The sequence below is a fragment of the Chelonia mydas genome, chromosome 2 (genome assembly GCF_015237465.2).
Source record: "Chelonia mydas isolate rCheMyd1 chromosome 2, rCheMyd1.pri.v2, whole genome shotgun sequence".
Classification (NCBI taxonomy): Eukaryota; Metazoa; Chordata; order Testudines; family Cheloniidae; genus Chelonia; species Chelonia mydas.
The window spans coordinates 150,502,101-150,520,732 of record NC_057850.1 but is presented as its reverse complement, the minus strand read 5'-3'; the positions used below and the strand labels follow the sequence as shown (position 1 = coordinate 150,520,732).

Below are 18,632 nucleotides of genomic sequence, written 5' to 3'. Positions count from 1 at the left end.
CATACCTAAAGTGCATTCTTTGGAAATCTAGACTGCAGGTCCTACATTTTCATTTTATTGCACTGTTTAAAGCTGTTAAATTGTGTGTGCCATGGTAACAATATATTTTGGCTACAGATTTAGTTTATAAAGTACAATCTGTCCAGATTCATATTTTGAAAATAAGAATGAAAGTAGGGAAAGAAATAAAACAACTGAATCAGAAGTTCAGTAATCAATTATTTTTTTCATTCCCAGTAAGGAACAGTGTATTGAGTAAGGAACAGATGGCCCAGATGCAGTGAGAAAAAAAAAACAATTACTACATTTTCACCCCAAAAGAAAATGAAACAGCAGGAATTTACATGCAGTTTGTGGCAGTAATCTCATTATGGCACTTCAATAGTATAATACATTTGTAGGGCAGGTAATAGAATAGCTGCTGCTCCCTTAAAACAGGATCCAAGCCCACTGCAGTCAATAGAAATACTCCCATTAACTTCAGTGGACTTTGGATCAGGCCTCCTGGTGAATTCTTCTTCCCTGCCTCTTCCAGTCTTATTGTCCTGGATACTTGTGAAAAATACTTCAGAATCAAAAATATAGTTGGTGTCATTTACTAATCAAGCTGCTTAAACAATACAGCTTGCTATGGTGATGTACCTTTGATGTAGGACCTGATGATCATTTCCTTCTTCATTTGAGGAGGTGTAGGGACACCTTTTCAAAGGAAGATAAAGTGGTGCAAATATACACATGCACCCTTCAAAGCCATATTTATACATACACATTGGGTAATTGCATACATAACACCCAGTTGAACCCACTATTACCTTATTTGTGTGCTCAGATAAAGACCTGAAGATAAATAGGTGGCTTCCTAGCTATGCAGTCAACTTTCACAGGAGCTGTCCATCTTGTCCTACTGGCTTGTCTTCACAATTTCTTGATTAAGCATGAGCCAAGAACCATTTTTATATCTGCAGATTGCCAAGCATTTTTACTAGCGATGACTGAATCTCAAAAGGCTTTACACGTTCAATTTATTTAAGCACCCAAAAGTTCAGAAGATTTACTAATGTTTAGCCAAACCATTGAGATCTCTTTAATCTGCCAATGTGTTGGGAAGTCACATGAAATCAACCTTTAGCCTGAGATTTCTTGCTTCTGGGTGAGCCAGAAACACCCAGAAAACAATCTGTCTTCCAATAATTTGACACTTCCCCTGCCAGCCTTGACAGAATCAGGAAGTGCAGAGGACTGTGAAAATCAGTTATACGGACAAAAATAACCAAACTTTTCAAATTTCAAAAAAGTTTGAGTCGATATTTTGTCCCAGGTCAGTTCTTACTTTATCCGAATGGACTGGCCTATTCCTAATTATTATTTTCCTCACAGTAGCAGTAGACCTGTGATGGACACTTATCTGGCAAAGCTATTTACAAACCAGCAATTATTTTTTCTGCCAAATTTTCCATCTCTTAAGCAATGTTTCAGTACCGCCATTGCTGTTACACTGATGGATGCATCCTCTGAGGTGGCATAAGCAGCTACATTCTTGTCTATGAAATTAATGTTTTCAGAACCCCTTTTCTTTCAGTTTTGCTTCTGCAAGTTCACTGTCAATTTGGACAGGGTACCAGTTTAGACTTGGGTTATGGAAACAATAAATGAAATGGCAACAAGCTCAGTGCTCATTTTTATTTGCTTCACAGAGAAAAACAGCTCAAGTGACCCCAACTCAGTGCATGGACAAAGAAGAGAAATGGAGTTTTCACATCACCAAGATAAATGTTTTCTGCTCTGTCTGAAGTGTTCTGGTTGATCAGCAATGAAAAATATTTAGATGCTGTCTTACACAAAGGCAAACTACTGGAACTTTCAGGATTTGGAGACAGTGGAACTTGTGCAATGAACTATACACAACTTATTTCCTAAATCTACAGCAAACTGGGAACAGTGTCAGGTCAAACTCTTCAATGAAGAGAAGCATTTGCCACTACAAACATTTCACTTCACATCATGGATCTCCCAACTATAAAGGCATATTTGGAGAGTAATTTAAAACAAAAAGATACAATCCCTGGAGCTCAACATCAAAAGAATGCAGAGAAACCTGCCTGTCCTTTGAGTTTCAAAGACTGAAATCAGTGACAAGCTGAGAACCCACTTTTCATTTTCTATTGTTTATAATGAAATGACTTATTCAGAGGACAGAGATATTTTGAATGTGTGAGTTGTGCTATGACCAGCTGTGCCTATCTGGGATTACAGTTGTGATACACAGATGGAAACTATGTTTCTAGACTGCTTGGTTTTTAAGTTTGCTAATTTCAAAACAGTTAGAAAAGCAACAACAGATTATGAGCAATTGCTAATAAAGGAGGAGAAAGTGATAATTCTACTTTTACCTTTAAGGCAGTTCAGAGATCTTACTATTTTCAGAATGTTCTTCATATGATCTTCACATCATTAATATACTTAATCTTCCTGGAGAAACGTAGACATAAGTGACAAATGTTAAATGTTGCTTCATAGCTTGCCCTGTAGAAAAGGCATGAATCAGTAAATATAACGAAACCACTGTGTGGGTTTGTTATCCCTGTCGTCATGAGATACATTTGGTTTGGACTGTGATACGTTAAGGAATATGAAGAACTGGAAAAAACAGAGAATAGGACTGTTCTAGATGCCTTATAGCTTCACCACTATCAGGTTCTCAAGAGCAATCTTGCTATGCCCTATCAATTTACACACAAAATATATACGTGCTGAATTAGCCCTATATGTTTCTTTGGAGTGCTTGTGGATTAACTCCATTAATGAATAACTTTTAAAACTTAGTCATCTTCTTTCTGCTATATCTACAGAAAAGGAAGAATTTGGCAAACTCATTAAGGCTGATGTTCCTTTCTTGCAGCAGTCCCCTGGAAATGTTTTAGAATTGCAACCAGTAATAACAGAGTAGTAAAAGTGCAGTGATTTGGGTGTGTACAGAGTTATATTTATTACCAAAAATCTTCATTGAGGCAGAGTTAAGGAAGCTTAGCACTTCCTTCATGCCCTTCCAGAATGTGGCAGCCCAGGTTCAAACCTATCATAACCAGGAAATACAAACAATTAAACAAAAGTGACATGTCAGAAAATAAGAAAATGCATAGTTCTAAGTAATACCCACCACACCCCTCTAACCCTTCCCCTATCAGGAAACAAAGCTACATTTCAACCTCTGAAGTCCAGGAATTAAAGAGCTGTGGCAAAGCCTCTCATACCACACCCTCAACTCTGCCCCCTGGAGATGGCAACAGTCACTTGGGACAAACTGCATGGGCTTTGGTTTGCACCAAGAACTGACTATTTGTCTACTCTTGTGAGCTGGAGAGGCTTCCCAGGGCTTTGTGAGTAAAGGGCAGGCTTGGTTATGGACCAGATGGATTTTTACCTCAGGAACTGACTCTCGTCCTTGTCCACGTCAGGCTTTGCTACTCTGAGTATTTTATTCCAAAACCACTGGGAGTTGTATCCCATTTGTTGGCCCCAGCAATGGTCAGTTGTCACCCTGTGGATATAACACCCAAACAAATATCAGGGGCCTATATAAAATTACACCAGTGCAATCTAAAACCACAGGATTATCAGTCTACCCATACACAAATCAATGACTCAGCTCTGCTCTTGTGCTGCCAGCCTAAATGTCTCTCTCTCTCTCTCTCAGGGAACAGTTTCATGTTACTTGGGAAATGCAGGAAGCTTCTGAATTCTCTCATCCTAATTGCTGCTATCATTTCTTTAAGGAAAGCATAAAGATCTCTGGGAGCAAAGTACCTCAGCTTCCACCAAAAAAGGCAAAAAAGTGTATATTTTGAGGGTTCAGTAATTCCTACATCATTTACAAATAATTTTAAATTAGTCATTTATTCCCTTTTTGACAATCAGAGGTCGGGCCACAAAAGGTTAAATAGACTTAACTGTATACCGTATTATTATGCTTTTGCTATGCAGAAAAAGCAACCAGATACTCAATAAGTCATTCAGACGGAGTAAGGGAAACAACAAGCCACAAAAGTAAGTTCTCCGTGAGACAGAACGCCATGTTTAGCTGCCCCATATGTTGCTGCATCAACTTTCCTCACAAAATGGCCACTGGTCCTGCAGAGAGGCAGGCTTGAGTCTCAGAAATGTAAAGGTGGAACACAGTTGCAGTTCATAGCTACATACATGGCATGTGTGACTGGTAAAGTCATAGTCAAAGCAGCCCCTTTGCTGATCTAGCTGTGATACAACTGTGTTACGTAAGACGAAGAAAGTTTCTGGCAATGTCAGTGACAGTGTTCTACTAAGAACCAGACATCTTCACTGATATCATTTCAAAACTGAGCAAATATTGCAAAGCAGCCTCTTAAATTAGCTCAGATTTTCTAGAATTCACAGCTACCTTGCCTTAAAGTGCTACTTTTCCCAGAGAGATTCAAAGCCCCAGTGACTTTTGCAAGGCCTCTGGCTCATAAAAGTTACACTCATATGAACATAGACAATAACATGAAATTTATTTGACATACCATAATTAACCAACATGCATAACATTTTGAGTATCGGGTATTGAAATCTCACAGCAAACAGTTTGAAATTAACCCATACAATGCAACACAACAATAAAATAAAACAAACAAAAACAAACAAACCCAGAAAAAATTCAAATGAACGAACCCAAGGAAACTGCAATCAGCCTGTGCAGACAGGAAAAGGGCTAAATCAATCAAGGAAATTATTTGCTGCAAATTATTTGATCAACTTGATGTAATATGCTACCAAACCCAGATGTCAGTAAAAGTAACTTGTTCACCACACCGCAGAGCATGCTGCATTTGGCATGTATGTTTCTCACATTATTTTGTTTTGTAACCGTTTGTAATGCTATTGTGCTCTGGACAATTTAAAAATTACTCACATCTACTCCCTGTGTGTAATTATAGTCATATCTGTTGACTTTACTGATTAAATGATTCCTTTTATTCCCCTTAGCTCTGCAGAAGAGACTGACTTGGAGCTACGCCTCCTACACCTGTGCATAGTGTGGGCATAATTTAAAGACAAAGAGCCTGATTCCGATCTGACTTAAACCAGTTACAGATTGGTGCAACTCCATTACCTTCAGTGTAGAGTCTTCTGATTTACACTGCCTGTCTCTAGAAATTTAAATGTCACACTCATCATCTTAGTACCCGAGTGCCTTGCAGAAGTATATTACTCAATGTGTAATGTAATCGACCTAGGTCTATCTTCTATTTTCCCCATATTCACCTTCATATGAGGCTAAATGAGAAAGGGAGTGATTTAAAAAAGTGGGAAAACCAAGTCAAAGCTGTGAGACTTGAATTTAATACTAAAGATGGTGTGATTTGTGGTTGCTCTCAACTGTTCCATAAAGGAGTTCCAGAGATGTGGGCAAATCACTGAGAAAGCTCTGGGTCCTGACCTTATGAGATTTCACTCTTGCTGTGGATATTTCCATTGGGTCTGGTGTCACAATGCTCTAAGTCCGTGGTTCTCAACCTTTCCAGACTACTGTACCCCTTTTCAGGAGTCTGATTTGTCTTGCATACCCAAGCTTCACCTCACTTAAAAACTACTTGCTTAAAAAAATCAGACATAAAAATACAAAAGTGTCACCGCATACTATTACTGAAAAATTCCTTCTTGTCTCATTTTTACCATATAACTACAAAATAAATTGATTGGAATATAAATATTGTACTTACATTTCAGTGTGATACTTGAGCCTGTTTTTCACTTGTGAGCCTTGTCTGAAGCCTGAGCCCCAGGTGGCGGGGGCTGAAGCATATAACTTAGCTTTGCAGGGGCCCCTGTGGCGTGGGACTCCAGGCAACTGCCTTCTTGCCATTCCCTAATGCCAGCCCTGCACTTGGGACATCCTTAAACTTGTCCCATGACCCCCCTCGGGGCTGCAATCCCCAGGTTGAGAAACACTGATCTAGATGAAGTTGAGTACCCCCGCAAGAGCTCTGCATACCTTCAGGGGTATACATATCCCTGAGGGAGTATCACTGCTCTAAGAAAACTCAGAATCTGGATCAATGGGGTCACACAGATGTTAATAAAGGCACAATTTGGCCTGCAGAACTTTTACTGCTGGTTACCGTTAGTAATTACATGAATAAATAACGTAAATAACGAACAATAATACACTCAGCCACTCAGAACCCAGGTCAAGTTTGTAGAATGGCAGTAAGAAAAAACATCTGTTTATTTGTGAAGGGAGTGCATGTGATACAGAAATCATGGAACCCCATGATGTGAGTTTTGGAGTTAGTTTTCAATGCAGAACCACATTTTAACCATTTTTCCCTCTGCGGGTGGGCTTATTATATGGCATGCATGATAGATGCCTCTGTATTGCCCAGGCATAGGTGTCTCCATAACACAAAGCTTTGTAATGCCAGGAAACCTGAGATTTGAGAGCCATTTAAATAAAAGACAGTGGATGGGTGGGTTTGGGAACACCATCTATACAATATAATCAAAATGTCCAGCAGAATGGTGTCCAGAGTAATGAAAAGTTCTTGTCTCTGAAGTACTTTTAAGGAATGCCTTTGTTTCTAGTTTCCTTTTTTGGCCCCCCACCATTGCATTTCTACAATCCCAGAAAGATATTCTCTGACAGGGCCACCCTAATAAAGTAGACTACCCTAAACTTGTGTACATGCATTGTCCTCTGAGAGGCTGGGTTTGATTTACCACTTTTCAAAGCTCAATTATCGCTGCTTCTAATCTGCCATAAGGAGGAAATGTAGAAATGCATAATTAACAACCTTTCCCTCCCCTAGCACTCCCATCTCTGACTGGCTCAGAATCAAGAGGCAAAAAGAGTGGTTTATATGTGGTTCTTCCATTTCATAGCATATAATATAAATCCAGGCTGCTGGCTGGATTGACACTAGGCATACCAGTCTCCTAGATAATTTTTTTCTCTACCCTGATGTTATGTCACTTCTTCCCAGTCCTGACACTGGAGACAAAACTGACCTTTATCCTGAAATGAGCAGCATATAGTCATACTAAAGGCTTGGATTGGTCACACTGACACAGTTATTCCAACCCAACATATTCTCCATTGGCCAGCTGCACTTGAAGCAGCCAAACAGTCCAGTTAGTGGTAGAGGGTGCAAAACATTCATAATAGAATGCAAAAGTAGCCGAAATGGAAGAATTTGAACAGTTCACTATGCATCCATCCAAACGAGCTCAGTTTTGTGGTAAATGCCACTAAAATAAGAACATTTTTTGAGAATTTTTTTCCAGTGAAAATAGGCCCATTTTCCAGTAAAATGGGGTTTAATAGAAAAAGAATTAGATGGGAATTTGGCTCATTGCTGAGTGAAGGTAGTTTTCAAACTAAAAATGTGAACGTTTGTGTTAACTTCTTTTCAATCAGAAACTAGTTACTTTATCAAAACTGCAAATGAAGCAGAAATTTGAAATGATGCAAAATTGCTCACATCAAAATGGTCAGATGAACTTCTGTGAAACCAAAATTGTGAATTTTGTACCTTTCTACTTACTGGCTAGTTGGGGGCAGTGACTGTGAAACTAAATATGTGGCATGGTTCTCCCCATTTGCTATACAACTTTGGCTAGTTCCACTCAGATATCAGGGGTAGGGCCTACCTTCACTCGCTCCTCTTCTACTTGGGAAGCATCTGGAGACTCTTCTGCATCACCACTCTGGACCAGCTCCAACATCTAAGCTATCTATATGGCTACGGTTTGAAGGGTCACTATCCCTAACCACTGTAGTGCCCCAAGAGTATGATCCAAAGCCTACTGAAGTCAATGGAAGCATGCATTTCTATGAACTTCAGTGATCTTGGTATTAGGCCTTAAACTTGAGCCCCCCTAGCTAGCAGAAGAATAATTTTAGCCCACTAAACAGAAAGAAATGCAGATCTTTCAACTGAGAACACAAAGATCTTTAACTGCCAAACAAACCCAAGATAAAGTCATATTTGCAATTGTTTTGTGAAAGTAATTTAGCCGATTGCAAGTTCACTGTTATACTGTATATCAGAGGTTAATGCAATCTGAGTTAAGATAGCTAAATTGGCTTTTTATTATTGAATTATAATCACTTGAGCAATTAAAAAACAGGTGTTGCTGATTGAAATCAATTATTCCTTCACCTGATCACTATACAGCTGATAAGGACTCAGGATTGCTGTTCAAGCACACTTTCACTGCTGCTGAAGCCTTGTTGAAAGGCATTTATTAAGCAAAGATGCTTTGAAAAAACCTCCACTGGAAGGCAAGGACAAAGATTAAAATCTTCTGAGAAAAGATGTACAAGCTTTGGTGCCTACAAATCTTGATTTGATCATTAAGTAGCCTTTATACCGGGTTGACTGTTGAGAAGAGAGGTTCTGCAGGAACTTTCTCGGAGTCTGGCTTTTTCAAGTGTATACATAGAGTAATATGGATTTTGAGGAAATGCTTAGATTTGTCAACTCTTAAAGTGGAGCAAAAATATTCATTTTAGCGCAATTTCTGTAGTATTTAACATTCTGATCACATGTGAAGCTGTGGTGAGCCAATTCTTTGGATATTTTGCTCAATTGAGCACCATGCATTAAAGTATTGACTATTTTACAAGAAACTCATCTGAACGTTACTGAGAGGTGCGGAATTTACTAAATACCGTCTTTAACATCTGAAACAAGTATTACTATAAAAAGTGTTAAACACAAAGTAATGAAAGAAAGTTTTAACTTTGCCTCTTGCAATGCCTGGGGTCCTTTAACTGGGAAATCTTACAATAATTACCAAAACATGAGGCCATTGTTCATCTTTATATAAGAACTGATCTGAAACATTGCCCAAAATTTTAACTGAACTGCTGATATACGGTTTCCTGTAGATAAAATACCTATTAGTAGCAAAAAGAAGCAATATCAGTTATCTAATTTACCCATCCTTCCTACACTCCACCACAACACATGTAAAATATTGTAGATCCAGGCGATACATTTCTTATATCATGCACTTGACCATTTCTAACATTCAAAACCTCTAAGTATTTTTCTAAAAGCTGCCATTTTTTTTTTTAACAGCTTGTCCAAAATTATTTCCGTCACAGGTATTACAGGCCCAGCAATACTTAGTCCATTACCAGTGCAAATCACACTTCTTTGAACTTGCACTCACTAACACAAAACACATAGCATATCATTTACAAATTCCAAGTAATCTTCCATCTCGTGAGAAGAATGGAAGAGGAAGCTTACATGATGGATGCTAGTTGTAATGCTTAATGCATAGCTCGAAGGTCCTCAGATACCTTGGTGATGGGATTAAATACTCAGCCCATTAGAATAAAATAGTACACAAACACCACAAATAAACGTCAACTAAGCTTTTGCTTTAAGCATGGGTGCGCTAACGGATTCCCTACAGAGATGGGTAAATCAAATCCAATTCAGGGGTCCAGTGAAAGGGGTCCAGTGAAAGGTCCAGTGATTGAGAAAAGGGGAATCAATGAATTTTATCAAAAAGTGACTTTCTTCCCTTCTTAATTTTAGGCTAAGTCTACATGGCAAAAAAACAAAACAAAAACACAACCCTGCAGCTGGGAGTCTCAGAGCTCAGGTCTAGACGCTTGGGCTCGTGCTATGGTACTAAAAATAGCCATGTAGAGCTCAGGCTGGGGCTTCAAAACCCACCTGAGCTCCAGCCCAAGCCCGAACATCTACTCAGCGTTTTTTTAGTGCCTTAGTATGAGCCCCATGCACCCAAGTCCATAGACCTTGGCTCGGAGTCTCACTGCTACAAGGTTTTTTGGTTTGTTTTTACTGCCTAGACATTACCTTATTATTGCTACTTTTCTCCAGACTTGTTAGGAATAAGACTCTGCAGCAGCTGCTGCTCAAACTCCTGACAGCCTAATGAGCACAGCTGAACTACTTCAGCTAAACCACTTGATGGACTGCCCCCACCTGACTGGCTGAGGAAGCGAGCAGGCTTCCTCCTAAGTCCAGCAGCAGGTCACTGACTACTCAAAGCATTCACCCAAAGCTGCAATAGCGCATGTGCCTGCTTCTTCCAGACCCGTTCCTACCTTGCCTCGCTCCAGGTAACCCAATTATGACTCTGGGCTCGGATTCCTGATTTTGGCTTGGATATCTGGTCTCTGACTCTGGTTCTGACCCTGGACTCTGAGTCCTAGCTATTGATGCCTGCTCCAGCCATTAGGCATGACTGCCCAAGTCCCAGTCACCGACTGTGTGAGCAGCCACAACAACAAGAGAGAACAAGAGTTAATAAAAGGTTCAGCCCAGCAGCTAGAACAGACCTCTCCCTAGCCAGTATTTCCTTGCTGGATATAATGGAGGACTAACAGACCCTGCTGGTCCAGGTCACTGCCTTACAGGCGCACAGTGCAGCACTGCAAGGGCAGACAGTGGTGCACTCCCCAGCCTGATAAGCTTAATGGAGATTGTGACAAATTTTGAGGGTTTCTTAATTCTTGCCAGCCCTTATTTCTGCTGCACGCATAGTCATTCCCCACTGACCAATTCAGAGTAGGACTGATTATCAGCCTGCTGACTGGGCAGGCTCCAACGTGGGTGTTCCCAACCCTAGAGAAAGCAAGCCTGCTCCTGGGACGCTTGAGAACTTCATTCAAGCCATGCTGGTGATCTTTGGTGACCTGAATGGTGAGCGTACAGCTGCGACTGCCCGGCTGGTGTTGTGGCAGGAGCCGGCCTGTTGCTGAGTATGCCGTGGAGTTCTGTTTGGTAGCAGACACCAAGTAGGACAAGGCCGCACAGTGCTGTCACTTTTGCCTCAGTCTAAATGATATCAGAGATGAGCTGGCGCAAGTGGATCCCCACCCGGCCTGGATGCCTTGATTTGACTTTAGCTTAAAAACCAACCACCTCTTGACAGAATGCCATCAAGAAAAAAGGCCAGTCTCCTACCACGGCACTCCCCCGCATTTGGCTCCAGCCCCCCAATCACCTTGTCTACAGCCCAAGCCCACACAAGTCAGGCTCCTCCCTCCCTCTACAATACACAGAAATCTCATTGCTGGGCATCACGTCTATGCTTATTCTGCAGGAAACTGGGACTCTTAATGTCAAGCAGCCCTGCCAAAGGTCCAATCTGCAACCCAGTTGGGAACCCCCACTCCCACCCCCAACAAAGGGATCCAGGCTGCGGTAGTACTCTCCCACTCTGTTCAGCATCAGTATCTGTCCACTGGTACTTTGGCAACAGCTCAGCAGGACCCAATACACCTCCAACTCCCCCTGCAGATCTGACATGTCACCATATCCAAGGTCAATCTGGAGATGCTGGTGGACTCGGATGCCTGCAGAAACTTCACAGACTTGGATTTTGCAAAGCTACATAGGATCCCCACCCAATGCAACAACTCTCTGGATTTGGTGGAGTCTATTAATGACTCACTCCTTTGGTCTGGACTGAGTATCTACCGGCCGCCGCTTCCTGCAGCGGCGAACTGTGGCCAGTGGAAGCCGTGATCGGCCGAACCTGCAGACGCGGCAGGTAAACAAACCGGCCCGGCCCACCAGGGGCTTTCCCTGAACAAGCGGTGTCCCAAGTTTGGGAAACACTGGTCTACATGAATATTTCATTGTGAGTATCTGATACTGAAAATTTTAGCTGTATTGGTCAGTTTTAACTGGATACATAGGTTTTATGGTATATGTGTCTTTTTGATGATTGGATGAACATAAGTCTTTGAATTAGATTTCTGGGATATAAATACTTAGATTTATGAATAAAAAAATTCATTTTCCATTACTATTCTTTAATATTTACTTAAAATTTGCTGTTTTAGTGAATATTCCACCTGGTGAATATTCCATTCAGTTATTCTGTGAAAGCAAAGCAGTGGGAACAAATTTAAAACTATGAACAAATATTTTGCAGTATTTGCTAGTTTTTCCTAAATTAGGAGAAAGTGGAAATACTGGTCAGGAGAAACAGATACAAAGGGAACTGATGATATTGGAAACATGGGCAGATAACACAATTAGACTAATCTTAGAAAAACCACTAGCTAATATGTATGAAGGGAAATAATCCTAAATACATGTATTATAGGGGAGGGGAAACAGTAATGCTTAAAGTCACCTGAAGTGGTAGTAGATGGCAAATTAAACATGAGTTTGCCATGCAATATGGCTGCAGAAATAGGTCAATGTAGCTGCAAAGACATCACATCCAGGAGTGAGGAGATAATAGCTCCTTTCTGTGTAGCTCTGGGGCTCTTCTGAAAGATTGTATTCTGTAACATTTGCATATAAAAATCACAGGTTTAATGAAACACAAAGTACCAACCCCAGGACACATGGGAAGGACATACTTCCTGCTAACTCCTTCCCCTCCCCATCCCATACAACAACATAACATACAAGACAACAACTTAACACTAAGGTAAAGATACAGCACCATCTATTGGTGGAGGTGCTATCTGCCCTGATGATTACAACTTTCCTCCCTCTAGTTCAGGGGTCACCAACCTGTGGCTCCGGAGCCACATGCGGCTCTTCAGAAGTTAATATGCGGCTCCTTGTACAGGCACCGACTCCGGGGCTGGAGCTACAGGCACCAACTTTCCAGTGTGCTGGGGGGTGCTCACTGCTCAACCCCTGGCTCTGCCACAGACCCCATCCCCACTCCCCCCCCTCCCCCCGAGCCTGTCGTGCCCTCACTCTTACCCCCTCCCCCCCCAGAGCCGCCTGCATGCCACGAAACAGCTGATCAGGAGGTGTGAGGAGGGAGGGGGAAGTGCTGATTGGCGGAGCTGCCAGTGGGTGAGAGGCGCTGGGAGCGGGATGCGGGAGCTGATCGGGGGCTGCTGACGTATTACTGTGGTTCTTCGGCAATGTACATTGCCAAATTCTGGCTCCTTCTCAGGCTCAGGTTGGCCACCCCTGCTCTAGTTGAATACAAACTTAAATCAGTAGTTCCTAGCAATCCAGGCAGCCTGCCATCCACACAGGTTCCGTGTTGGTCTGCCTGTTTGAGTCCTATATTAAATCGTGGAGACGTCACTTTTAATTCAGTCTAGATTATCAGGATGTGCACGGCTCACATCCACCAAGTTACACCTATCCACTGTAGTCTGTTGAACACTGCAGAGAGTGTTAAGGTCCCAAGGACACTTTGGGCAATTCATTCTCCACAACCAGTCCCCCATTATGAGCCACAGGAACCTGCATCCCTCTGGGATATTTGTTGAGCATCCTCAGCGTTTGTCCTTCCTTTTCCGTCAATGAATCTGTGTGCCCCAGTTCTGTGCAGGTGCAGAGGGGCTTGCTGGTTATTGCTGCCTGAACATCAAGTCAGAGAAGCAAGGGTTTGTGGAGTCCAGAAATAATCTCATTGGGAGAGCAATGGATAGTTGAGTGCCAGCTGGTGTTATGAGCGAAGATGACAAGAGGTATCTTCACATCCCAGTCTCATAGGTCTTCGCTGACTAAGACTCTAATCATGGAACCAACAAACAGTGTGGTTTACTGTCTCCATTCCTCCATTACTTACTGGGTGTGCAACACTGGTCCTCACCTGGGTTATCTGGGAGGCCAGCAAACCTATTATAATAACTGATTCAAATGCCTTCCCATATCACTGCAGATGCAGGTTGGTGGGCTGAAATGCAACACCACATGTTCCATCAATGCAGTCATAACTGCCTCAGTCTTTATCTTCAGTGGCTGCCTACCACATGCTTTGAGAAAGCACACATACCAGCAAATACTGATTTCCAGCTGGTGTTTCTGGTATGGGCCTTTCCATAATTCTGTATGAACTCCTGGGGCTAATTAAGTTGGGATATTTTCCCTAAAGGAGTTCTGCCTCTCCTTCCCACGTTTTCCTTCCTTGATAGGAAAGATAGGAAAGTACCCAGCCCTCAACATCTGCAGCCATGCCCAACCAAGAAAATCTGTCAAATGCCTGACTTGGTGTCTTTTCATAGCCCAGGTGGCCTGCTCCTTCATTATCATGTAGACACTCCACGACCGATGTTGCATTCACAAATCAGCAAGTTGGTAGCCAGATCCTGGGTCCTGTACTGCTTTGAGTCTCCCCATTCTGGGTCTCCTTCGTTAGATCTGTTGGTGCACTAAACATAACTCAGTGTCCTCACAAGTCTAGGCTGAGTCTATTCTCGCTGCCCTCGTCTAGCTGAGAGCATCTGCAACCACATTTTGCTTTCTAGGTTAATGGTGCATTGTGAATGCTTATTCAGACAGTTCATGAATCAATCTCCCTGGGCATCCTTCTGCATTGTGCTTCATAAGGGGCCACTGCAGGGCACCATGTCCTGTGTACAGTGTAAATTCCGTACCTAGTAAATAGGGATGATGGGCCTTGAGGGCCTTCACAATAGCCAGATGCTCCATTCTGTAGCCAGATATTTGGTTTCCTGCTCATTTAACTTGCAACCTCCAAAAGCCAATGGTCTGCACTTACCAAGCTCATCAATTTGTTCAAGTGCAAATCTGACAACAACCTTTGAGACATCACAGGTCACCACAAATGGAGAAGATGGATCAAGGAATTTAATTACAACATAGATTAGAAGTCCTTCCTTTAGTGATGCAAGCACTGTTGGTGATGCTCTGTCCAGACAAAGTCACTCATAGTTAGCTAGTATAATGGCACTGCCCTCTCTGCAAAATGTATTATAAATCTCCTGTAGAATCTGTGGAGGCCTACAGACCACTCTTCCTTCTCCATGTTTGTACAAGCCTTCCTGTCCTTTATACATTCAGTTTCTGCAGTTCAAGCTACAATCCAACCTCACCAGCTATATATCCTAGGAAGGTGATGCAATTCCTTGAAAAATGGCATTGTTTCTTGAACATTCTCTAGAAAGCTTTAAACCATTCCCACTCCTACCAAATGTTCCCCCAGGGTCCTGTGGAAAAAAAAATATGAATTCCTTTAAGTATGTGAGGATGTCTTCAGTTCTCACAACTTGGGGTAGATCATTTACAACCCTCTGAAATGTCCCTGGTGTATTCATGAATCCAAAAGGCATTCTGCAGAATTGGAACAGTGCATAGGGTGTCACAAAGGCAGGTTTTTTCTTGATCCTCATGTGCCACTTTAATCTGTTGATATCAAAACTACTAAAATATTTTGCCTTTATATTTTATTCAGGGTATCTGTTCTGCAGGGAAGTGGGTAACTAACTTGAACTGTCTGTGAATTAAGTTTCCTGTAGTCAACACACATCCTCAAGTCTCCATTGGGCTTTTTCAAAATTACAGTTGGGAATGCCCAGGGTGATGTAGATTGCTTAACCAGGCCAACCTCCAGCATGCAGTTAAACTTTTTTCCCCCCTGCAACTGGATACTCCAGGGGAATCTGATGTGGGGGCTGCCTCACAGGAACACTTCCTGGCTTAAGCACAATCCGATGTTGCACCCAATCATATCTGCCAAGATCTTCATTATTTTGGAGAACACACTAGCATACCATAAGAACAGCTGTTCTAATCATTTCCTTTTATGGCCTTCTATGGATACTTCTGTCAAATCAACCCCTAGCTTTCTTTTTGTTGATTGGGCTGCTTCACAGCTCTTGATCTCTGCACCTGTGATAGCCTTTGAGACACTAGCTACATTGGACCCTGTCCCCATGGTCAGATTTTTCACTGGCTGCACTTCCTGGTCAGTCATAGTAATTGCTCTTACCCAGAACTCACCCTTTGGTCCACCTCAAAACAGAGTTCTGGTAAACAGAAATACTGACTGGATACTGGTAGCTTCAAACATTTACAGGTTCACTGCAGCAGCCCTTTATCCTTGGGAGTATTACTGCATGAGGAGCTGGCTTTCCCACAACTTCACTCTGAGCCACCACAGGGAGCAGTTCTTCTCGGTCTTCCTGTAGGCATAGGAAGAGGCATCTCTAAGGCTCCAAGAGTTGCTCCCCGGGGTCCACACCTTCTCCTCCCCACATCCAACAGGAGTATTTGAATATTGTCCAGGGACATGTTCACTCTATTAATACCCCAGGAATTTTGGGATTCCCTTGGATTAAATCCTCTCCCAGAACAGCTCTAGAAAGACTGGTCACCACAACAAAAGTCCATTTACTATGCAGAGACCCCAAGTTCAGGGAGCTCCTCTTATCTGCAGTAACTTCCCTTCCAGCCTTACATTTCTATGATTCCATTTAACTCTTGTCATATAAACCTTCTTCCCCTTCGGGCCTGGATGTTCTCCATGAATCATACTTCAGCTCCTGAGTCCAACAACCTTGTTGTTTTCCGGTCAGTGATGTCTCCAGACACATAGAAACAGGTATCTGGGTAGCTCTTTATATACTTCATTCTAAATAGTTGTTGATGGTGGCCCTACTGCATCAACAATTTCTAGTTTCCTTTAGTGTAGCCTCTTTCTGCCTGGGCAACTCTGTCCCCAATGGCCTTTACCTCCACATCACTTGTAAATGTCATCTGGCATGAGACCTCTTCAGGAAACAGTCTCTCTTCTGACCCTTAGGGCATCTGTGACTAGCTTGCACCTGGACATCCTCCAATTCTTTAGCCACTTCCCTAGCAATCCTATCTCAAAGAGCTGCAAAAGAGTCACCCTGGGGCTGGGAGTTAACAAATGATACCATTACAGAAGCAGCAGTTTCTTAAATAAACAGTTTAACAGAGGAACGTCATAACCTCCTGGTGAAAGAGGATGACATACTGGATAAACTTATTAACTAGATTATTAACTCTGAATAATCTAGTTAATAAGTTTATCCAGTATGTCATCCTCTTTCACCAGGAGGTTATGACGTTCCTCTGTTAAACTGTTTATACATTGACTTTTCACACAGGATTCCCTCATGGCCTGCCACTGAGCACAGGCCTCTCTCTGCATTGCTAGTTCCAGATTCAGCACAACAGGTTCTGCTTCACTCAAGCCATCTCCCAGCCGGGGTGGTGCAGAGAAAGCCCTATCAAACAATCTCTGCAATGCACACAAATAACTGTATAGGAGTTCCCCTCCCTGCCACCTCCTGGCTTGCCACCCTCCTCCTAGTCATTGCATAAGTGTTTGTGTAATTATCTATAACAACCATGATCCACACTAGGCAGCTGCTGGCCACATGCTTTGGTATCCAAAGATACTCCTAGATACTGTGCAGCTCTCTCATCAGTCCATTCAGTCTCAGAGAACAACAGTTCAAAAGTCTATCAAATACTCACAGCTTCCAGCCTCACCTGCATTGTCAGTAAATTTCTTCTCAGCAAAAGTGCTTTTGCCATCTTGAAGCTGCTGCCACCAGCTGTAATAGTCACTTATAGAATCCCAGGGATTTACTGGAATGCTGCAAGTGCCAACTCCGGCAGGCACAGGTAGGACTGAATTTCCTGCTAAACCCCCCAGAGCAGATCTTACAACACAACAACTTAACATTATGGTACAGATACATACCATTAATTGGTGGAGGTGCCATCTGCACTGATCATTACGATTCATAGCTGAGCACCAAGCCCTGATTCTTGACATCATTGGGGCTCCATGCACCGTCAATTGCAAATTCAGGGACAAAGGGCCAGATTTTCAAACGTATTTGGGCATCTAAAGATGCAGATAGGTATCTTAAAAATCCCTCTAGGTGCTTAAGTACATTAGGCATGTAACTCCCATTGACAATTATTTCAACAGAAGTTGGATAACTAATCTGTTTAGGCACTTTTGAAAATGTCACTAGGTGCCTATCTGCCTGTTTAGATGCCCAAATATCTTTGAAAATCTGTCTCCAAATAACCAGAAACACTTAAATTCTGAAATCTCTCTAATATGTGAAACAACAAAGATCCAGGAAGCTAGTGACGCTGATTTCTAATGAAAGATTAAAAGACCTCAGGCTCAGTGATGACTAAGGTGTGGGGCTATGAAAACAGTTGACAAATATTTGAAGGATGTACAAAGGAAGAATAGAAAGATATTATTTAGTGTGATACATGGAGGCATAGCTAGTAATCAAATGGAGTCCCACAGGGATCAGTTCTGGGTCCCGTTCTGTTCCATATCTTCATCAATGATTTAGATAATGGCATAGAGAGTACACTTATAAAGTTTGCCGATGACACCAATCTGGGGAGGAGTTGCAAGTGCTTTGGAGGACAGGATTAAAATTCAAAATGATCTGGACTAACTGGAGAAATGGTCTGCAGTAAATAGGATGAAATTCAATAAGAACAAATGTAAAGTACTCCACTTGGGAGCAATCAGTTGCATACGTACAAAATGGGAAATTGTCTAGGAAGGAGTACTGCAGGAAGATTTGGGGGTCATAGTGGATCACAAGCTAAATATGAGTGAACAGTGTAACACTGTTGCAAAAAAGGCAAACATTGTTCTGGAATGTATTAGCAAGAGTGTTGTAAGCAAGACAATAGTAGTAATTCTTCCACAGTACTCCAAGCTGATTAGGCCACAACTGGAGTATTGTGTTCAGTTCTGGGTGCCACGTTTCAGAAAGGCTGTGGACAAACTGGAGAAAGTCCAGAGAAGTGCAACAAAAATGATTAAAGGTCTAGAAAACATGGCCTATGAGGGAAGATTGATAACATTGGGTTTATTTAGTCTGG

The 18,632-nt window shown here is 42.1% G+C and overlaps 1 long non-coding RNA gene across 2 annotated transcripts in view; it reads right to left on the bottom strand.

Annotated features, from left to right (window-relative positions):
* Positions 1–1,668: 1,668 nt before the first annotated feature.
* The window catches only part of LOC122464606, a 107,338-nt gene continuing 90,374 nt past the window's right edge, over positions 1,669–18,632 (bottom strand). The window contains exons 3-5 of one of the 2 annotated variants that reach the window (XR_006288800.1): positions 3,422–3,538; positions 2,992–3,073; positions 1,677–2,523 (exon numbers count right to left, since the gene is read on the bottom strand). This is a non-coding gene — a long non-coding RNA (uncharacterized LOC122464606). Of the gene's footprint in view, positions 3,074–3,421; positions 3,539–18,632 lie in introns of both variants that reach the window. The other variant, XR_006288799.1, reaches the window with a different exon arrangement.